We start from the raw sequence: 23,753 nt of genomic DNA on the forward strand, positions 1-23,753 counted from the left end.
TCTTTCACATTTAATTTAGGGGGCCCTCACTCTTGAGTGCCCTCCTCCAATCCCTTCCTGGTCTTACTAGACTGAGCACAGCTCCAGGCACCTGGATTTGAACCCCACTCCCCTCCACCAAACTTTCTCAGTGAACTCTCTTCCCCCATACACAGCAAACTACTTTCTGATAAGTGACAGTGACAGGCACATATGGGTCAGTTGAAATCAATCAAATAATGAAAACTCTGTTAGGGTTAATATTAAAAATCTCTAGAATCGCAACAGCTTAAATGCATGGGAAAAGACGTATTTTTAAGGAGCTAAGGAAACCCTTTCTTTTCTTTTCTTTTTTCTTTTTCTGCTTTTTGGGGCTGCACCTGCGGCATATGGAGGTTCCCAGGTTAGGTGTTGAATCTGGGCTGCAGCTGCCGGCCTAGACCACAGCCACAGCCACACCAGATCTGAGCCATGTCTGCAACATATGCCACAGTTCACAGCAATGCTGGATCCTTAACCCACTGAGTGGGGCCAGGGATCAAACCCGCATCCTCATGGGTACTAGTCGAGTTCATAACCCGCTGAGCTACAATGGGAACTCCCCTTTCTTTCTTTTACAAGAATTAAACATTCATTTTGGCCCCCTGCAATATATTTTTCAGTTAGGGGAATTTTTTCACTTTTCTGTATTGAAAGGCTGAATATACAAACAGGCAATAGGTAGGCCATATATGACAACAGAACCCTGACCCACACCTCTGCAATAATCAGCAGGGAAGTCAAACCACAAGCTCTCAGTCATCAGCCCAGATTGCCCATTTTTTCCCACTATCTCACCACCCACCCCCTCACCCCTTCCAACTCAGGACTAGCCCAGAAGAAGGCAAATAGCCTCCCCAAACCAACTGTATAGGATTCCCAGCTTCTAGTTAGCCCCACCTCCAGCATCCCCATGACAACAGCCTCCAATCAGGTGAAGAAAGGGATTTCTTTCACTGTAAAGCTTTTCTGCTCACTCCCCTGCCTGCCTCTGAGTCTCTGCCAAAGCCAGGTGCGGGGGGCTGACTCCCTGGCGTAGTAAGCGCTGAATCAGTAGCATCTTTGGTTCTCATTGGAGTGGTCTTTGTTCACTTCCACACTGTTATGCCACAAAGCTGGCTGCCATCGGCCCAGAATATCTCCACTGGCACACTTGAACCGTCACAACCACATGGTGATACGGTACTTTCATGGCTAAGTCCCCTCCCCCACCCCAGGGGCCTTTTGGCAGCTTGCTGTAGGTGATAAAAAATATTAATAGAGAAGCCAGGTACTCCAGCAATTGTTAGCTGCCTGACCTCAGGCACGTTACTTACCCTCCCTCTGCATCTATCAGGCGTAGGCAAGAATGTCCCCTGGCCTCCTTCACAGACTTGTTGCATCTCTGGAGGGAGACAGTATGGACCTAGAGAGGTATATAAACGCTTGGGTCCCTGACCCTCAGAGCCACAGTCCTAGCCAAACGCCCACTGCAGACCAGTGGGTTGAAAAGGAAACACTTAATAACCTGCAAAGCTTTCAGAAGGGAACCGTGGGTCAGGCTCTGGCTCAGGCCCCAGAGAGTTTGGCACACCCAGCTTTTCCTGCCCATTTGGCCCATGAGCCAGGGGAGGAAAAGGCTCCTTTGGTGAGTATGCCAAAAGATTTATTGAGGAATGAATGAAAGGATTCAAGGATTCTTGTTTTATTTCTGATTTGGCCACTGATTGGGGCTTTTGGTAAGGCACTTAAGCTTTCTGAGTCTCAGTTTTCCCATCTGTAAAATAATAACAATAACCCCTTCCCTTCCTGGCTGACTGGTCCTGATAAAGATCTGATGGAATAACATGTGAAACTCTGATTTTTCAGGGTTACATAGATAGAAGGAACTATTCTTAGGGGGCACACGTTTACAACGGGAGGTCTGGTGGAGAGAGGCCAGTGAGAAGGGCCCATCTTTTCATGTTCCACTGCCTCGTGGCTGGGCTCCAAAGCCCACGGTCTGTCAGTCTGTCTGCACCAAGGGCCCTGTCCCTGGCAAAGGCCTCTCCCTGATTCCATCTGATCCCAGTGCGTCCCAGAAGTGACTTGGCCATGGCAATGAACCGTCTCTGTTCTCTGAATATACCCAGAAATGAAAACCAGCTCTTGTCTCTTTGCAGCACTTGACAGTTTGCAGGCCTTCCTCACACCTTGGCTCCTCACAAGAGCAGAAAAAGGGAGTGGCCTGGTGCATTGGGTGAATGCATGGGTTTTAAAGCCAGGCTGTTTGGTAGCATCTCAACTCTGGCACCTAGGCAAGTCACATCTTCTCCATAACCCCGATTCCTTATTTGTAAAATAAGGATGAAAAAAAAAGAGTACCCACCTCACAGTGTTATTGGAAAGATTAAATGAGTCCATATGTATAAGCAGAACAGTGTCTGGCACTTAGTAAGTGATAAATGTTTTTTGTTATTATTATTGGACAGGGCAGGGTTATTATCCCCATTTTAGTCAGTTGTAGAACTAAGACTAGGACTGGGACCCCCCCCCCCCCCCCGCCAGGAAAAGTCATTCTATAAAAATGTGTACCCACGGAATGGGAGAAAGTGTTTGCAAACCATATATCTGACAAAGAATTAATATCCAGACTATGTAAAGAACTCCTACAAGTCAACAACAGAAAATAAACCACTGGATTTAAAAAAAGGCAAAAGGAGTTCCCATCATGGCTCAGTGGTTAACAAATCCGACTGGGAACCATGAGGTTGCAGGTTCGATCCCTGGCCTCACTCAGTGGGTTATGGATCTGGCGTTGCTGTGAGCTGTGGTGTAGGTCGAAGACACAGCTCGGATCCCGAGCTGGCGTAGGCCGGCAGCAACAGCTCCGATTAGACTCCTAGCCTGGGAACTTCCATATGCTGTGGGTGCGGCTTTAAAAAGACAAAAAGACAAAAAAAAAAAAAAGCAGAAAGTGAAATTTCCACGTGGCACAACAGGTTAAAGATCCTGTCGCCGTAGCTGTAGCACAAGTCACAGTTGTAGCACAAGTCACAACTGTGGCACAGGTTTGATCCCTGGTCTGGAAACTTCCACATGCCGCTGGTGCCGCAAAAAAAATAAATAAATAAATAAATAAATCAAAGTGGAGTTCCCTTCGTGGCTCAGCGGAAATAAATCTGACAAGCATCCATGAGGACACAGGTTCGATCCCTGGCCTCAGTCAGTGGGTTAAGGATCTGGCATTGCCGTGAGCTGTGGTGTAGGTCACAGACATGGCCTGGATCTGGCATTGCTGTGGCTGTGGCGTAGGTCGGTGGCTGCAGGTCTGATTCAACCCCCAGCCTGGGAACCTCCATATGCCACAGGTGCAGCCCGAAAAATAGACCAAAAAATTCAGAAAGCAACAAGTATTGGTAAGGATGTGGAGAAATTTGAATCCTTATGCACCATTGATAGGAAGGTGAAATGGTGCAGCCACTATGGAAAACAACACCGTGGTTCTTCGGAAAATTAAAAATAGAACTGTCATGTGATCCAGCATGAGATGTGTGCACCGTGTTCATAGCAGCATTATTTGCAATAGCCAAAAGGTGGAAACAAACCAAATGTCCATCAACAGATAAATGGATAAAGAAAATGTAGCATAGACACATGGTGGAATATTATTCAGCCTTGAAAAGGAAGGAAATTCTGCCATATCCTGCTGCATGAATAAACATTCAGACCATTATGCTAAATGAAATAAGCCAGTCAAAAAAAGACAAATGCTAAGATTCCACTCATATGAGGTACCCAGAGCAGTCAAACTCATAGAGACAGAAATTAGAATGGTGGTTACCAGGGGCCTCTGGGATGGGAGAATGGGGAATTAGTGTTTAATGGGTACCAAGTTTCAGTTTTATAAGATGAAAGTTCTGTCAGTGGATGGTGGTGCCCAACAATGTGAGTATACTTAATGCCATTGAACTGTACACTTAAAAATGGTTAAGATGGGAAACTTTATATGTATTTTATCACCATTTTTAAAAAAATTAAATGAATGTAGAGTGGCTGGAGGGAGGAGGGACAGATTATAAAAGGAGCATCGCAATTGGGAAAGTGTTGTTAAAGGAACATAGCCGGACCCACAATTCCCAGCATGCTGCAGGTCTCATCATTTTGTCAGGCTCTTCCTAGTCTAAAGATTTTGGTTCCATTTCAGGAGGATTTTTCACCTTGGAACCCAAAAAAGCAGGACATGAGATTTATTTATGTGTTAGTGCACCCATGTATATTTAATGAAATAAAACAATTCTTTCTTTTCTTTCCTAAGGAGTAAATGGCCCCTTCAACAGGCTTTGACAATTTTCTTTTTTTCTTAGTTTTTATAATGATTTTTATTTTTTCCATTATACCTGGTTTACAGTGTTCACTCGATCTTCTCCTAGACAGCAAGGTGACCCAGTCACACATACATGCATACATTCTTTTTTTCTCACATTATCATGCTCCATCATAAATGACTAGATATACTTCCCAGTGCTATAGAGCAGGACATTTTCAAAAAGAACTTGACCAAGAACTTTCTATGGCCCTTAAGATAAACATCAAACTTTTTAGCAAGGCTTTCAAGGCCCTGCGTGGCTTGGCCTTGAAGGCCTGCTGCCTTTGCAGCCTCAATTCTCACCATGCATCCCCTTAATCCTCTTTCTGCTTCACCACACTGGCTTTCTTTCAGGCCCACCACAGGGCCTTTGCATATACTGTTCCCTCTGCCTGAAATACCCTTCCCATGGAGTTCCCATCATGGCACAGCAGAAACGAATCCGACTAGGAACCATGGGGTTGAGGGTTCGATCCCTGGCCTTGTTCAGTGGGTTAAGGATCCAGTGTTGCTGTGAGCTGTGGTGTAGGTCGCAGAAATGGCTCGGATCCCGCGTTGCTGTGGCTGTGGTGTAGGCTGGCGGTTACAGCTCTGATTCAACCCCTAGCCTGGGAACCTCCATATGTTGCGGATGCAGCCCTAAAAAAAAAAAAAAAAAAAAAAAAAAACGCAAAACACCCTTCTCGCCTAAAGTCTACTCATCCCTCAGGTCTCAGCAAAATCCTCACTGCCTCAAGGAAGCCCTCCCTGATCTCCTGACAAATCAGAACTCGCCCCCCATTACGTGCTCTCACAGTATAGACTTCTCCTTTCTAGAACTTTTCACAGTTGTATTTTAGCATTCATTCCTATGATTATATGATTCATAGCTAGCTCACCCACTAGACTATAAGTTCCACAAGGGCTGGGACCATGCGTGGTTTTGCTCATCACTGTAGTCAGCAAGAGTGCCTGGCCGTAGTACAGAGCTTAACAAGTATTTGTTGAATGAATGAATGAATGAACAAAATAAGGTATTTACAAAAAAATTAAGTAGTATATGGTCAGGTTGCCAAAGTACAGATTTCTGATCTTAAAGGATCCCAAATAAAAGCAGTGGGATGGTTCCCTAGGTCTTGAAGTTCCTCAAAATCTTTTCTCTTATATTCTGATTAGGAGGGACAGGTTCATAGAAACTGAATCTGCTTCTCTCCCACCATATCCTTACTTGTCCCCCAGTTCCACGGCCTTTGGGTGTCACTTCCCCATACACCAGGGTTGCGTTCCGCCAATGCCCATCCAGAGTGTGGCTAGCCCTTAGCCCAGTGGCATGATGCTGGATCTGGAATCAGGGTAGCTCGTGTGAGAGGATGGCATTCCCTTTGAGCCCCTACTTGGAGGTGAGATGCTGAAGGCCAGGGATGGATGCAGCCTTCTGTGGACCTGAACTGTGAAAAGGTCAAGGTGAGGGGCAAAGCCACGGACTGGTGAGGAGGGATGGAAACACCCAGCAGCCTCCCTCTGGAGCCAAGGAATAACATATCCTTGGCTATCCACACAGCCCCTAAGCCCAGCCTAACTGGAGGCAGGTGGGAATTGCTGGCAGATTCTAGAAGGGGATCAGGAAGAGATTTTTTTTCTCCATAACTTGGCACCTCTATTCATCTTCAAAGAAAAGCAGGCCCAGCAGAAAGGGTCGCCTTCTGATTTATGAGGACTCTATGACAAAGTGGTCTGGGAGCCAAGCGAGTTGGGATTCCAACACCCACGCTTTTACATCTGTGGGGCAACATTTTTGTGGGAGGAGATGGGAAGTCAATTCATTTTTGACACTGTGTCAAAAACTGGTATTTCCTGACCAAACACCAGGGCAGCCAGAAGTTTATAAAGGACGACTCTATGGTTCCTTTAAAAATATATAAGTTGTCGTCAGAATAAAGAAGCTTTAGTTTCTTATCGGAAATATTCTGTGCTGGGTAAATAGAAGCATAAGCCTGTTCTACTTACAGCACGACTTCAGCCTGGGCAGGTCAGTGAATGTACACTGTCAACCTGGACTGCAGAGGCACATGGCAAGCGCCTGCCTCGCACTGTCGCCAGAATTGAGGGAAGACCACGGAGTAGGTGGAAACCAAAACAAGACTTCCCGGACTTTACTGAAGTGTGTTATGAACAAGGTGGCTTTGTGGTCGTTCCTGGTCTGATTCTTCCCTGCACATGACCACTTAGACTCTCTAGGGTTCTGCTCAGGCTGGTCTTCCATCTCCTCTGCCCTAGAGAGAGCACACTGGCTGGGGTGTCAGGACACCCAACCCAAGCAGGTCCCCACTCCCCTCTTTCTATGTTTCTTCATCCAGGAAATGAGAGGTTTGGACCAGAATCCAGTAACCGGATATTTTCTCTGGTCCCACCAAACACTGATGACATTTGAATTCTCCTAATGGGAACCTAGAATGCCTCGTAGGTCTATTCCTTCTAAGTGCAGAAATAGCTGCCACTCATCTCCTCCGGAAAGCTTTGCCTTATTTGGAATTCCACCCAATACCTAGCCCCAGACTGCATAATCTCATTCAGATCATCTCTTTTGCTAGGTAGGTCCTTGGGTATAGGAACTGTGCTTTCTAGTTTTTTTGTCTCATACCCTACCCTCAACATGTAGTGTAGTTCTCTTAAAACTGACTTGCAGGAGTTCCTGTTATGGTTCAGTGGTAATGAACTTGACTAGTTTCCATGAGGACCTGGGTTTGATCCCTGGCCTTGCTCAGTGGGTTAAGGATCCGACGTTGCTGTGAGCTGCAGTGTAGGTCTCAGACGAGCCTCGGATCTGGTGTTGCTATGGCTGTAGCGTAGGCTGGCAGCTACAGCTCTGATTAGACCCCTAGCCTGGGAACCTCCATACACCGCAGGTGCAGCCCTAAAAAGATGACCAAAAAAAAAAAAAAAAAAACCCGACATGCAATCCAGGCTGTTAATTGGCTGACTAACCAGACAGTTACATACTGAAGATGGAAGAAAAGCAACAGCAATTACAGTTGAACAGCCTTCTTAAGCAGGCTGAGTATGGTTAAGAAAAAGGATTCTGGACTCAGATGTGAGTAGATGCCACTTTGAAACCCAACTCTGTTGAGTACTAACTATAGGCTTGTGAGAAAGTCATTCATATTCTCTGTGCCTCAGTTTTTTCATCTATTAAAATAGGCATAGTAATAGCACTACCTTGGGACTGTTACCAAGTTTCAGCAAGAGCATGCCTAAAAAGTCTTCAGCACAACGTCTGGCACATAGGAAATGTTCCAAGCTATTGGCTCTTTAGTGGTAACAGTGGTGATGGTGATGGTGGTGATGATGTGGTGATGATGTCAACCCGTCCCAGGAGGCTTGGCCTCAAGGCAGGCTGTCCATGGACATTGGTCCCACTGTTCTTTCCTTCCCACTCCTAAAACAGTACAAGTGACTTCCAGAATATTGAACAAATGCCTGGTTGCCTTCTTCAGTATCCACACTTGACTCCAAGGAGCCGAGAAGTGATGACCTGAGATCTTCTAATTGCCCGCCTGATTTAGGGACGTGTCTATATAAATAATGGGAATTCAAGGGTGGATGTGTGATGTGTTATGAATGGTGGATATGGGGGTGTTGGGAAAGAGAAAGTAAAGAACCTTAAATGTCACCAAAATCCATCTTAGATGGATACTAAGAGTAAAAAGGAATACATAAGCAGGAAATTCACACAGGATCCCAGAAATCCCTCCTCAGAAACAGCTCCCTGCAGAGCCTCTCGTTATCTGGCTGCCTACTGGACATCTCCACCTGGACATCCCATAGACACCTTGGACTCAGCTTGTAACTGAGTCACTTTGCTGTGACTCACCAGAAATGAACACAACACGGTACATCAGCTAGACTGCAGTAAAATTAACAAACAAAAACAAAACTGACACATACAGACATCTGCTCCAGTCAACTCCTGTCTTCACATCACCTCCGTGTCCCCCCAGGGCCTTCAGGGTGACGTGCAAACACTTGGTGAGACACAAACAATGGCCCAGCTACACTGTGCTCAACCCTCCCCTTCCCCGGGGGCTCAGACGAGGATGGACTGACCATAGGCCTGCAAGCTGCCCTAATTCCTTCCCGATCTGCCATGCTGTTTTAGGCTTCTCTACCACCTTTACCCAAAAGTGCTCCCCTCTTCCTCCGACAACCTGGTGAATCGTACCTCCCTCCTTTGTGAGGTCTTCTCTGTCTCCTCTCCCCGCCACTGCCGCTCTGCTCACTAAAGTCCATATAAGGCCTTGGACACACCCATCACATTGTAATCTGCTCAAACAGAAGCCTCTCCAGGTCAGGGACAGACAATCTTTTATTCATCTGTGTATCATTGGCACTCAACACGAGACCCAGTCAGGAGATCAAAAGGTACAAACTTCCAGTTATAAAATAAATAAGTCCTGGGCATGTAATGTACAGCTTGGTGACTGTAGTTAATGCCGTATTGCATATTTGAAAGTTGCTAAGAAAATGGATCTTAGAAGTTCTCATCACAAGAAAAATTCTGTAACTATGTGTGATGATGAATGTTAACTAGACCTATGATGGTGATCATTTGGCAGTATATACAAATATCGAATCATTATTTTATACACTTGAACCTATTATACTGTTATATATCAATTATAGCTCAAAAAAAAAAAATACCTGGGGAGTTCCCCTTGTAGCTCAACTTTAACAAACCTGACTAGTTTCCACGAGGACTCAGGTTCGATCCCTGGCATCGCTCAGTGGGTTAAGGACCTGGTGTTGCTGTGAGCTGTGGCATAGCTGTCAGATGCAGCTTGGATCTGGCATTGCTGTGGCTGTGGCATAGGCCGGCAGCTGCAGCTCTAATTCGACCCCTAGCCTGGGAACTTCCATATGCCCCAGGTGGGACCCTAACAAAACAGGGAAAAAAAAACAAACCCTAGTCCAAAGTAAGCATTCGAGGAGTTCCCTCATGGTTCAGCAGGTTAAGGATCTGGCATTGTCACTGCTGTGGCCCGGGTCACAACTGTGGTGCAGGTTCAGTCCTTGGCCTGGGAATTTCTGCATGCCTCAAGCGTAGCCAAAAAAAAAAAAAAAAAAAATCCTAAAAACAAACAAATAAAAAACCAAAGTAAGCATTCAGTAAATGTTTATGGGGTGATTTAATGGCCTCACTAAATCTCTATCCTCAATTACAAGTCGGTGCCTAATGAAGGTTCCCAGACATTGAGCAGGAACAGGATCTGGGAAATTTCAAGGGACTTGAGGTTTGGCCTTGATTGGGGCTCAGTGTCACTTCCCATCCAGACCTCACCTCCTCCATCTCTACCCCCAGATAAGAGCACAAAGAAACAGACCAGCAGGACCACATAGCCTTGAGCCTTCAGCCACATACTTTCTCCGCACTCAGCCAATCTCCCCCGTCTATCCTTTGAGGCCTGGAGCTCCTCCATGAAGAAAAGCCATTCTCACCCCAGCTCAGCAAGGGATTCCCCCTCCTCTGAACCCCTAGAAAGGCTATTTTCCTGGGTGAGTCCGCACCCACCCATTATAGACCACCTCGTTGGTTTAGTTAAGTGGCTTTCAGGGAATCTCAGAATGTCAGAGCAGGAAAAACCCCCAGGATCATCTGTTCTGTCTCATGTGTCAAGGACCCTGAGGCTTCAAGCAAGAAGTGGCTCATCATAGATTCCGAGTCTCCTGGGGAGTAGGATCAGTTAGATTCCTGGACCTCACCTAGACCCATAAAATCAGAAAAAGGCTCTGAATGAGCCCCCAACTACCCCGTGCTACATCCATGGTGTGTTTCCTCAAGAGGCTGTTTGATGGCAGAGGCTCTTTCGCTTGGCTCTCTGTGTCCCCAGAGTATCCCACACAGGAGGGCCACTAAAGTTTTCTTCCCAGTTAGCCCCTGGGCTCCTTCCCCATGAGAAAATGCAAATAAACAAAGAAACCCAACCTGAAATGAGTCTAGTCGAGGGTGCCAAGGAAGAGGTGGCTTTGGCAGCCCTCCAAGTGCTGCCTTCTGTCTGATTTCCCGAGTCATCCCCAACCAAAGTGATTTCAGGTTAGAAGATTTGTCTTTCCTAGCAGGACAAACGATCAATTACTTGGACTCCATCAAACAGTTTCCTTAACTCTCCTTTAGGGGAAAAAATTCAACATTCCAAAATGCACACACGTGTACACACACACACACACACACACACATGCTTGACTACCTGGACATCTACTGGGGTCACAATATTACACTCTGCTGGTGTCTCTCCTCAGCCTAGGCAGTGATCCCAGACAGCTGGCAAGCTTCATCACCACACAAAGGCTCATTACAGTCATCAGGCTGAGCTCAGGAAGGCAGGGAGGAGGCCTCAGCCGCTTTGGTAACTCAATGGGGAGGATTACAAAATAGGCTTTCTGCCTGAGCCTCAGTTTCCCAGAAATTCCCATGAAGCCCCTTCCCCAAGATTCTGACCCATCAAGGTTCCTTTTTGCTGAGAAGGCCAGAGATAGCTCAGGCGAGCTCCCCACTGGCTCCATGGACCCTGTAGCCGGAGGCCTCTGGGAAGCGAAGCGGCCTACAGGCTTGTCAGCCATCAGAGAACAGACACAGAGTCAGCACCAGCCTGGCCCGTAGTTCCTTCTGGTACCGAAAAGCCACTGGCCAGTGCCTGGACCTCTGAGCCCCGTTGGACAGGGGGGAGCACTGGCTGGAGGAGGGAAGGGTTGCTCCCTCCCTCACGAGGCATCTGCTGACAGCACCCTGGACAGCACTGCTCTCTCTCTCTGGAGCCCTTTACTTCTCATTTGCATCCACAGCTTATCTGGTCACTCCTTTGGGGAGGGAGGGGACCAGGCCAGCTCCCCTGAGCAGGAGGAGACCCGGAAGCAGAACAATTACCTGAAGTCCTCAAAAAAGTATGACATGTAACCTGCGAGACCAGAGGGTCTTCCGGGGTGGGGTGGGAGGGCATGTCTGGTCGTTAATTTCCAAGGGTTCACGCAGAGCCAGAAATAGGAGATATGACTGGAAAAGTCAGACTCCAGGTAGATATCAGCATGGAGGAAAGCTCGAAGAAACAAGGGGGGCAGCTAAGTGAGAAAGTCCAAATACCTTGAAAAGGATGGGTGGCAGGGGTGTTGGCGCCTCAGGGTTCATGGGCAGATCTTCCTGCTTTAAAGCCCAGGGGATTTGGGTGGATGCTGGGGTTTTCTGGTGATGCCTGGACAGGGCCTTGCCCTCATGGAGTTTGAGGTCCAGCAGGGCCTTTCCCTCCCATAAAGAAATCCAGCAGTTCCTGTCATGGCTAAGCGGTATCCGACTAGTATCCATAAGGATGCAGGTTTGATCCCTGGCCTCGATCAGTGGATTAAGGATCCAGTGTTGCCATGAGCTGTGGTGTAGGTCGCAGAAGTGGCTTGGATCTTTCGATGGGGCTGTGGTGTAGGCCAGCGACTACAGCTCCGATTTGACCCCTAGCCATATGCTGCAGGTGTGGCCCTAAAAAACAAAAAAGAAAGAAAGGAAGGAAGGAAGAAAAGAAAGAAAAGAAAGAAAAGAAAAGAAAAAGGAAATCCAGCCCCAGCACTGGTGCCTCCCAGCCCTGAGTCCCCAGAGGCACCATGGTTTTGAAGCTAAAAAAGGCCATTGGTGTCACACTGAGCCCTCGTGCCTATGGAGGGATGTCAGTGTCACTGCTCTCCACCCCCCCCCCCCGCCCCAATCAGCTGGACGGGAGCTTTGAGTTCTTTTCCTCCAAGTGAGAGGGATGGGCCCTGAGTCATCCACGTGCTCTCCCGGAGTCTTCAGTGTGGCCAGGGAGCAGGCCAGCTTTGCTCTCGAGGGTTCCCTGACAGATACACCTCGTTCCAAACCACCGAGACAACAAGGCCGGCAAGGCGCCTAAACACTCCAGTTTCACCCTGGCCCATGCAGCTTGATAACAGCACCTCAGCCCATCCGTTTTCTGAGCTTCATTCTTGTCAGCTGAAGTCAGTGGAGCCCAGAGGAGCCATGAATTGTACAAACTTTCTGCTACTTTTTAAATCTCAGCAATTCTATGAGAAGGATCGTAAACCCTTATAATCCTGCAGGAAATAAGGGAGAGCCCTTCCAAGATCTGTCACTCTGGGACATTTGTGACAATGAGAAGAAAAAGGACTACCACCCGACTGAGTCTATTCGTCATACAAGGCACCACTCGTGTCCTTTACACATCTAACCTAATTCTGATAACAACCATAGAGCAGAGGTACTGTAAGTAGGCCCACTTCACAGAGAGGTTGCGGGATTTGCTCAAAGCCACATAGAAGATATGAGGCAGAGCCAAGGTTCAGACCCAAGGCTGTGGGATTCCAAAGCCCATGCTCTTAGCCACCAAACCTGCATTTCTCAAAGCCGGAGCTTGGTAAAGACGAGCAGGCTTCCAGGCCCCAACTCAGACCTCCTAATTCAGAATCCTGGCTGGTGGGCCTGGGAATATGCATGCTTAATACCACACCAAAGGGTTCTGAGGCACTGGGAAGTTTTAGGACCTCCAGTCGACACTAGACCACCTCCTGAGTGTGCTGTACACGGTGGGCTGTAAGGCCGAAATCCCCACACCCGGCCCGATGCTGCAATCTTCCCAGCAAATTTGCAGCCCTGTCCTGACCACTGAACCAGGACTCTTTAAGTTGAGCCAGGACGGCCTAGCCGCCCCCTCTAGACCAGGGACCCCAAGCCTTCATGGGGTCACACACGGCTTTGAGATTTGTTGAAAGGTCCGCGTCTTCCCCCTCCTCCCTTGAGACACAGCCACACAGAGACCCGCACTCCTTCGGCGGCTCCCTCACAAAATACCCACAATCCTTTGCATGGTTTCAGGGAGGACACAGATCCTCTGGAGCCCCCACATGAATAGCCTCCCACCCCCGCATCCCAAGGACCCTACACGATAGAAACTTCCCATCTAGAAATCTCAACTCAGATTAGCTCCTGTGCTTTTAGTTTATTTTAATCCTTCCTCTGTTAGAGATACACCCTGGAGTATTATAGGGAAAATGATGTGTTTTCTGCGACTTGATTTAAAATCCTCCCAGACATGTGAGGGTGAGGGGGGTGGGGAGTGTCAGGATGAATTCAACAGGATTGGCCATGACTCGTTCATTGTTGAAGCTGGTAGATGGGTACGTGGGAATTGATTCTAATGTTCTCTCTACTTCCATCGATGTTTAGAAATGTCCATGATTTTAAAAAGCTGTAAAACATTAGGTTGAGGAGTTTTCGTCATGGCTCAGCAGTAATATACCTGATTAGTATCCATGAAGATGAAGGTTCGATCCCTGGCCTCGTCCAGTGTGTTAAGGATCTGGCGTTGCCTTGAGCCGTGGTGTAGGTCACAGACACAGCTGGGATCCCACATTTCAGTGGCTGTGGTGTAGGCCGGCAGCTGCAGCTCTGATTTGACCCCTAGCCTGGGACCCTCCATACGCCCTGAGTGCGGCCCTAAAAAGACAAAAAAAAAAAAAAAATTAGGTTGAATTGCATAGTATGTGAATTATATCCCAATAAAGCTTGTTGGGTGAACTAACCTACTGTTCTAGATCTGCCTAAGTCTGCCAATGGACACAGTAAAGACCAAGAAAGAACCATTTACTTTCCTGCCTGCTCTTCCTTCAGATCACAGAACAGTTAGTCAAGACTTCTTGGTCTTGTAGTTCCCGTTGTGGTACAGTGGAAAGTAATCTGACTAGTAACCGCGAGGTTGTGGGTTCAATCCCTGGCCTCGCTCAGTGGGTTAAGGATCCTGCATTGCTGTGGCTGTGGCATAGGCCAGCAGCTGCAGCTCTGATTAGACCCCTAGCCTGGGAACCTCCATATGCCGTGGGTGCACCCCCCCAAAAAAGAAGCAAAAAAAGAAAGAGGTTTCCTGAATGGATTTTTAAAAAGAATATAGTTCTTAAAGCTAACAACAGGCAAGGAGGTTTGTTAACAAGACAAACACCGGAATAATCAGCACCAGGCCTTCTCCAGGAAAGGCCATGGGAGGAGAGGCTGAGGTCTGACCAGCTGCCTGTGTGCAAACATCTGCAAAGAGTCCCCTCACCTTCCTTTGTGCCTCTGGAGACCCGAAGTGGCCTCCTCCCATGGGTCCCCAAAATACTGTGGCCTTTGCTTGAAAAGTGACTAAACCTACAGCGATGTGCAGAGCTGGCCTGGCTATACCTTCATGTTTAACAGCATGGGACCCTCTGTCATGATGACGTCTTTGTAAAATGGGGATGACAATGGTCCCTCCCTCAGCGGGTGGACGTGACGTTTCAATGAGATTACAGGCACATCTCATTTTATTGCACCTCACTTTATTGTGCTTCACAGATGCTGCGTTTTTTGCAGTTTGAAGATTTGTGGCAACCCTGTGGCTACGGGCAAGTCTGTGGGCGCCATTTTTCCAACAGCATTTGCTCACTAATGGTTAGCCCTTCTTTTTTTTTGAAGTATAGTTGATTTACGATTTATGTTCATTTCCGCCGTACAGCAAGGTGATTCCGCTATATGGATATATTCATTCTTTGTTATATTCTTTTCCATTATGATTTATCTCAATATATTGAATATAGTTCCCTGTGCTATGCAGTAGGACCTCATTGTTTATCCATCCTGTATGTAATAGTCTGCATCTACTGACCCCAAACTCCCACTCCATCCCTCCCCCATTCCTCTCCCCGTTGGCAACCACAAGTCTGTTCTCTGTGTCTGTGAGTCTGTTTCTATTTCATAGATAGGTTCATATTTTGTCATATTTTAGATTCCACATATAAGTGGTATCACATGGTATTTGTCTTTCTCTTTCTGACTTACTTCACTCAGTATGATAATCTCTAGGTCCATTCATGTTGCTGCAAATGATGACATTATTTCATTCTTTTTTATGGGTGAGTAGTATTCCATTGTATACATGTACCACATCTTCATCCATTAGCACTTTTTAGCAATAAAGTATTTTTTAGCTAGGGCATGTACAGGTTAGCACTTTTTAGCAATAAAGCATTTTTTAGCTAGAGCATGTACATTGTTTTTTAGGCATAGTACATACTTAATAGACTACAGTATAGTGTAAATATAACTTTGATATGTATTGGAAAACAGGAAAAATATTGCGTGAGTCACTTTATTGTGATATTTACTTTATGACAACTGTCTGGAACCAAACCTGAGATATCTCTGAGGTGTGCCTGTATCTAGATAAAGCCCTCAGATCAGGATCTGGGCATGGAGGGATTACTCAGTAAATGTTATTCTCCTTCACGCTGTTTTCTTTGGTGGGGTGCAGTACAAGCCAAGCCAGTGCCCCCAATTCCATGTGGATGTGCACTAGACCCAAGGGGAAGTGACCAGAGTGTGATCCCCCAACCCCAGTTATCACCCAGACCAATCATCCATTGGCCAGCACTTCAAGTGCAATAACTTAAACTCTGATAGATGGCCCTGGCTCAGCCCCTCATGGTCAAGTGGCAATTATTCCCTCCCTCAAATTCTCCAAATGCAAGTCTTACATTTGCTGCAATTAGAAAAGAGGTGGCCTCCTCCTGAAACCTACTTCTTCTCTATTCTCTTGCTTTAATTAGTTTTCTCTTTAATAATTTTAATTATTCCTTTAAACAACGTTTCTATAGGGAACGGTATTTAGGCATTTTTAACCAGTTCCACCCTCTAAGAAGGCTCTCTGAAGTCCTACGGGTCTGCAGCCCTGTAAGTGGAGCCCTGTAGTTTGATCTTAAACACACACCCTGCGCCTTATTTTTGATTTCCTGTGAGTGGTACTTAATGAGTGCCACCTTAACAAACAAGACCAAAAGAAATCTCCGAAACATGGAACACTTTCTTTTCCCTGCATAGAATATTGAGTGTCTCTTAGATGAGTGTTTAAAAATATAAACAAACCTTTCTTCAGTGGATGTAACAAAAAGAAAAAGAAAAACTATAAGGAGAGTGTAATTAGTGAGCTCAGGGCCGGTCCAGCTACACAACAAAACAGACCCTACTGCCGTAGTCACTGCCGTTAGTAACAGCCACGATCCTCTAGGACCCTGGAGACCACATCTGCAAAGAGCCACAAGCATTTGGGGCCTGGTGAGCAGAGGTCAACCGACAACAAATTGTGTGCTGCCCAGAGCCCAAAGAGCCTATTAATATCTCTCCAACAATAGCCCTTCTGGGTGACACTGGCCTTGTTGTTCTCCCAGGTCCATTGTTCTGCCCAGGACCCAGGGTTTCAGGGGCAGGCTCTGGCTGTCTTTGATGACAAGGCTTGGCTGTGAGAAAGCACAAATGGGAAATGGTGGCCTATGCACCCTGGGCTGCACTTACAGGGGGCGCTTCAGCAGGGGGCGCTCAGCACCCCACCCATCTGACCAGTGTGGCAACAGAGCAGGGCTCTGCCTTTCCAGTGATTCCCCGAGGAGCCACCAACTTACTCCCTGCCAGACAGTCTGACGTCTCTGCCTCTCTGCCCTGCGCCTGATGCCAGGTGCCCAAGCAGTAGCCACGCTGTGAGGCAGAACCCAGAACCCAGAACCCACGTGTTAGCAAAGCAGCAGATTTCCTCTGGGCAGTCTGGATCCAGCTAGAATCTGGGGCTCATGAGGGAAGGCACAGAGCTGGGCAAGAAATGCAGCATTTTTCCTTAGGCAGGTGGGATGCCTCTGCTTTGCAGATCACCGTGATAAATTTTAAAAACACTGATTCTATCCCAGGGGTGAAATGTCCAGCGTGGAGAACAGGGTCAATGATTACGTAGTATCTTTGTGCAGTGACAGAAGACAGGTAGACTTCTCACGGTGGTCATTTTGAAATGTATAGAAATACTGAATCACTAAGTCGTGTACCAGGAACTAACACAGTGTTGTAGGTCAAATATACTTTGTAAACAAAAAACCCCACAAGTAAACAACCTCATAGAAAAAGAGATCAGATTTGTGGCTACCAGAGGCAGGAGGGGAGGGAGCAGGGACTGAATAAAGGTAGTCAGAAGGTATAAACTTCCAGTTATAAGATAAATAAGTACTAGGGATGGCATGTACGACATGATAAAAGATCATTAACACTGTTCGATGTTATCACTGGAAGCTGGTAAGAGTAAATCCTGAGTTCTCAGTACAAGGGAAAAATTTTTTTCCTGTTTCTTTCATTTTGTGCCTCTATAAGATGATGAAGGTTCAGTAAACCTATTGTGATCATTATTTCATGATGTGTGTAAGTCAGATCATTATGCTGGGCACCTTAAGCACGGAGTCACGCGTCAACTACATGTCAATAAAACTGGGGGGACATAAAAATAAAGCAATTCCTTCAAAAACAACAACAATTCTAGATGAGCCTCTCTCTGATTCCCAAATCTCCACTGCCAGCTGCAGTGCACACAGGGAGATCACACTGGTTTTGTTATGAGTGTAAATCCAGAATGGACTGGAAAGGCGCTGATGTGTTGTAACAAACATTCAGACTGAGATATTAAAAACTTGGAGCTAGACCTGAACCTCGCTGAATTGAAACTGTCTCAACCAACAGCTTCAAACAACGAGCATTTTTCTCCTGGCTTGCCCCAGCCCCTTATAGGGAAATGAGACAAATCACGAGACAGTTGGGGAGTTCCCATTGTGGCTCAGTGGATAAGGACTTAACGTTGCCTCTGTGAGGATGCAGGTTAGATGCCTGGCCTTGCTCAGTAGGTTAAGGATCCAGCCTTGCCACAAGCTGTGGAGTAGGTCACAGGTACGGCCGGGATCCGGTGTTGCTCTGGCTGTGGTGTAAGCCTCAGCTGCAGCTCTCATTCTACCCTTGGCCTGGGAACTTCCATATGCTGCAGGGACAGCCATAAAAAGAAAAAAAAAAAGAGAATTGGGAAATTTTCACAGTAGGGAACATTTTGAGCACATCCACAGGCAGCCCGGTCTTCTGTGTCTCTCTCTTTCTGGTTCTTGGCCATTGGCTGTCAAACTTCAGTGGGCACCACGATCACCTGAGGCACTCATTCAACAGGTAGAGTCCCAAGCTTGCCTCCAGCCACTCAGTTGGATAGTCATCTAATGGTCAAGGAACACCTACTACATGCCAGGCACTGTTATAGGCACCAGGGATCAAGGCCACAGTGAACAAGACAGAACCCCTGTTCACAAGAAATTTATAATTAGGTGGGTGAGATGGGCAAGAAAGAAAGTGATTGCAAATATCCATGAGTTGTAAAATGTAGATACAATATGGACGTGCTATGGAGAAACTAGCGTGGAGGTGAGATTTTAGAGATGGCGATCAGGGCAGGCCTCTCTGAGCAGGTGACATTTGACTGAGGCTGCAGGGAGGGTGATATATCAGAAGGAAGAGCATGTGCAGAGAACATGCTCAGATAGGAAAGTGCTTGATTGACTTAACGGTAGAAGGACAGTCAGACAGAAGGCCCAGAGAGTCATTTTCAGTGGATCTCAGAGAAGGACCAGGAAGCTGAATTTTTTTTTAATTAAAATATAGTTGATTTACAATGTTGTACCAATTTCTGCTGTACAGCAAGGTGACAAGAGGCCCCCACCAGGTGATTCTGAGTTGCAGGCCCAGTTGAGAACCCCCAGACTCGACTGTCATTCAGAACCCTGACCTCAAGGCCTGCAACATGACCCCAGTCAGCAGACCTGTTCTGGGTGTTGCTGACTGAGAAAGGAAAGATTCCAAAAAATAATTCTACAGGAAAGTTCCTTGGAAGAAGGGATTTTGTGTATTTTATATCCATGGTGTCTGGTACAGAATGATATCTGATGAATGAATGAATGGTGGCTGACACCAAAAAGCTCCTGGTGCTCGATGAGTTAATTTTCAATGAACCAGAGTTTTTCTTAAGCAAATCTTCATAAAAACTGAAATAAAAAGCTGTTACTTCCTGCCTACTAGTTACCCAAGAATGCTTCATGAGAGCCTCCCACTTTCTGAGCAGCCATGTCCAGGGTAGTCTCGGTGTTTGAGGAAGAAGTTCAGTCCCACTATGGGGCCCTGTAGACTTAGAGGAAGGAGATCTCCTTGAGTTAGCTGAGCTCACACTTAGGACCATCCAGCCATGGCCGCAGTCACTGGACTCCCTGGAAAGCCCCCATCTGAATTCCTCGATGCCAGGTGCCACCTACAGGCTGCTGGGAGTCTAGGCGATTCACTCAGGAATCTTGACCAAGGCTGCTGCTGTGGGGCCTGCCCAGGCCTTCTGAAGCCTCAGCACGACCCAGCTGGACAACTGGGCTCTGGGCCATGTTTGGGGGCCTCCCACCTGGCCCTTTATGCAAACCTTTCAAGCCCTCTTACCTCAGGCAACCAGGACCATTGGGATGACTTTAACCTGAACCCGTGATGGTCCGGAGCCCAGAGGCAGGCCCACACTACCTGGGTGGGGTTATAAACCCTGAATTCCAGATCTCCTCCCCTGTCTCTGGCCTCCTTCACTAAACAAAACCTTTCTGTGGAGACTTCCGCTTCCGGGAAGATGGAGTAGATATACGTTTCCCCATTCCTACCACTAAATACAAATAAGGAGCCTGGATATTACACACAGGGAGGAGGTGGAGAAGGAGAAGGAAGAGGAGGGAGGGGGAGGGGGAGGGGAAGGAGGGGGGAGGGGAGGAGAAGACGGGACAGAAGGAGAAGGAAAAGAAGAAAATGAAGAGTCAAAGGCAGAGAGAAGAAGGCAGACTAGAGACCTTAGAACATGAGGAACATAAACAGTGGGGAGGCCCCTCACCTTTCTTTTCGCCTCCATATCTCAGACTTTGGGCTGAAGAAGCCACCAGCTGAGAAAGGACAAGAGACAGAGTCCAAAAAAGCCCCAAGAAAAGTCTGCTCTCCCTAGCCAAAGGACCAGGAAAGCAAGAGACCATGAGGTTAAAAAAAAGGCTTTTAGGAGTTCCCGTCGTGGCGCAGTGGTTAACGACTCCGACTAGGAACCATGAGGTTTCGGGTTCGGTCCCTGCCCTTGCTCAGTGGGTTAAGGATCCGTCGTTGCCTTGAGCTATGGTGTAGGTTGCAGGTGCGGCTCGGATCCCGTGTTGCTGTGGCTCTGGCGTAGGCTGGTGGCTACAGCTCCGATTCAACCCCTAGCCTGGGAACCTCCATATGCCGCGGGAGCGGCCCAAGAAATAGCAACAACAACAACAACAAAAAAAAAGACAAGAAGACAAAAAAAAAAAGGCTTTTAAACAAACACTCTAGTCCAGCCAGACAGCACAGAAAAACTGAGGCTCCATCCCTGCTACAGGCAGAAAAGGCCTCATGGGGAGGCCACACTTCCACCCTCATGAGGCTGTAAGAGGAGCCCCCTGTCTCCCCCCCAAGGACCGCATACACTCTAGTCCAACCAGACAGCACAGAAAAACTGAGGCCCCATCCCAGCTACAGGCAGAAAAGGCCTCATGGGGAGGCCACGCTTCCACCCTCATGAGGCTGTGAGAGGAGCCCCCTGTCTCCCCCCCAGGACCGCATCAGAGGAGGCCCAGCCGAAAATGAGGAATTTCACTGCTGCCCAGCAGTAATGAGGCGCTGCCACGTGGGAAGGCACAGATAAAGAAGTAAAAAAACAATTGTCCCTATTTGCAGATGGCATGATTGTATAAATAGAAAAATCCCGAGCAAGCTACAAAAAAAACCTGGAACTCATAAGTGTATCCAGCAAGGTCACGAGATACCAGATCAACAGAGAAAAATCCATTATATTCCTGTATAGAGCAATGAATGCATGGGGACAAACATTTAAAAATACAATACCATTGACAATCACTCAAAAAATTTAAATACCTAAGTATAAATCTAACAAAACATATACAGCACTTCTTTGCTGAAAACGTCAAAACACCGATGAGAGAAATCAAAGATCTAAATAAAAGGAGAGACACAGTGGTGTTCATGCATTAGAAATTACAACATAGTACAAACGTCATTTCGCCTCCAAATTCTGTATAAGTTTAATGCAGAATCCAGCAAGCTGATTCTGCAATGTACAAGGAAGGGCTGAAAAACTAGGATAGATAAAATAATTTTGAAAAAGAACAAGTGGGTGGAATAAGAAGGATAGACAGGTAGATTAATGAACAAAACAGAGAACCCGGAACCAGGCAGACAAACGGGCCCAGCTGGTTGTTGACAAAGTTGCAAAGGATGCTAGAGCAAGTTGGCAAAAAATTAACTCAAACTGGATGATGGATTTAAGTATACAAAGTAAAACTAAAAAACTTTTAGGAAAATCCATAGAAGGAAATCTTCAGGACCTGGGGCTAGGCAAATTTCTTAGACTTGTCACCAAAAACATGATCTTTTTTTTTTTTTTTTTTGTCTTTTTAGGGCCGTCCCCACAGCATATGGAAGTTCCCAGGCTAGGGATCTAATTGGAGCTACAGCTGCCGGCCTATACCGCAGCCACAGCAACGCCAGGTCCAAGGCAGGTCTGCCACCTACACCACAGCTCATGGCAACACCGGATCCTTAACCCACTGAGTAAGGCCAGGGACTGAACCTGCATCTTCATTGATCCTAGTCAAGTTCATTACCGATGTGCCACGACGGGAACTCCATGATCCATTTTTAAAAATGGATAAGATGGGCCTCATCAAAGTAAAAACTTCTGCTCTATGAAAGACTCTGTTTTGAGGGTGAAAAGACAAACTAGAGACTGGGAGGAAATATTTGCAAACCACATGTCCAACAAAGGGCTATTATCTAGACTATAAAAGAACTCTCAAAACAACCTCAGAAAAACAAATAAGAATTCCTGTCCTGGCTTAGTGGTAACGAACCTGACTTGTATCCATGAGGATGCAGGTTGGATCCCTGGCCTTGCTCAGTGGCTTAGGGATCCAGTGTTGCCGTGAGCTGTGGTGTAGGTCGCAGATGCAGCTCGGATCTGACATGGCTGTGGCTCTGGTGTAGGCTGGCAGCTGTGGCTCTGATTGGACCACTAGCCTGGGAACCTCCCATATGCCTCAGGTGTGGCCTTAAAAAGAAAGCTTAAAAAAAGAAAAACAATCCAATTAGTAAATGACATGAACAGATATTTCACCAAAACGCTTGTACAGATGGCCAATAGGTACATGAAAACATGCTCAGTATCTCTAGTCATTAAGGAAGTGAAAACGAAAACCGCCATGAGATACCTATTAGAAACGTTAAAATAAAAAAAATAATAATGGCAACACCAGATGTTGGTGAGAATGTAGAGAAACTGAGTCTTTCATATGCTGCTTGTGGGAATGTAAAATAGCTCCTCTGGCTCCTCTGGGAAACAGTTTGGCAGTTTCTTAAAAAGATAAACATACAACTACTATATGATCCAGCGATGACACTCTTGGGCATCTATCCCAGAAGCATGAAAACTTATGGTCACACACACATGTACACGAACATTGATAGTAGCTTTATTCATAGTAGCCAAAAACCGGAATGGGCCCAGATGTCCTCCAACAGGGAATGGATAAGAAAACTGATAATCCATACCATGGACAACTAGCCAGCCCCAAAAAGAATCAAGTCTTGACACACACAACAACTTGGATGAATATCCAGCAAGTCATGCTGAGTGAAAAAAGCCAGTCCCTAAAGGTTACATATACTGTGTCATTGTATCCAGATAACATTCTTGAAATGAGAGAATTATAGAAATGGAGAACAGATTAGTGGTTGCCAGAGATTGAGGAGGAGGGTGGAGTGAGAGGGAAGCGGGTGTGGCTGTAAAAGGACAACATGAGGGATCCTTGTGGCGATGGAAATAGTCTATCTTTTTTATCACTTTTATTTTTTCCATTATAGTTGATTTACAGTGTTCTGTCACTTTCTACTGTACATCAAAGTGACCTAGTCATACACGCACACACACATATATATTCTTTTTCTCACATTGTCCTCCATCATGTTCCATCACAAGTAACTAGATATAATTCCCAGTGCTATAGAGCAGGATCTCATTGCTCATCCATGCCAAAGGCAATAGTTTGCATCTATTAACCCTAGACTCCCAGTCCACCCTGCTGCCTCCCCCGCCACCTTGGCAACCACAAGTCTGTTCTCCATGTGCATGAGTTTCTTTTCTGTGGAAAGGTTCATTTGTGCCGTATATTAGATTCCAGATAAAAGTGATAACATATGGTAGTCGTCTTTCTCTTTCTGACTTATTTCACTTAGTATGAGAGTCTCTAGTTCCATCCATATTGCTGCAAATGGCATTCTTTTGTTCTTTTTATGGCTGAGTAGTATTCCATTGTGTATATACACCACATCTTCTTAATCCAATCATCTGTCAATGGACATTTAGGTTGTTTCCATGTCTTGGCTATTGTGAATTGTGCTGCCGTGAACATATGAGGTGCATGTGTCTTTTCAAGGAAAGTTTTGTCTGGATATATGCCCAAG

This window comes from Phacochoerus africanus, chromosome X (genome assembly GCF_016906955.1).
Source record: "Phacochoerus africanus isolate WHEZ1 chromosome X, ROS_Pafr_v1, whole genome shotgun sequence".
NCBI classification, from domain to species: domain Eukaryota; kingdom Metazoa; phylum Chordata; class Mammalia; order Artiodactyla; family Suidae; genus Phacochoerus; species Phacochoerus africanus.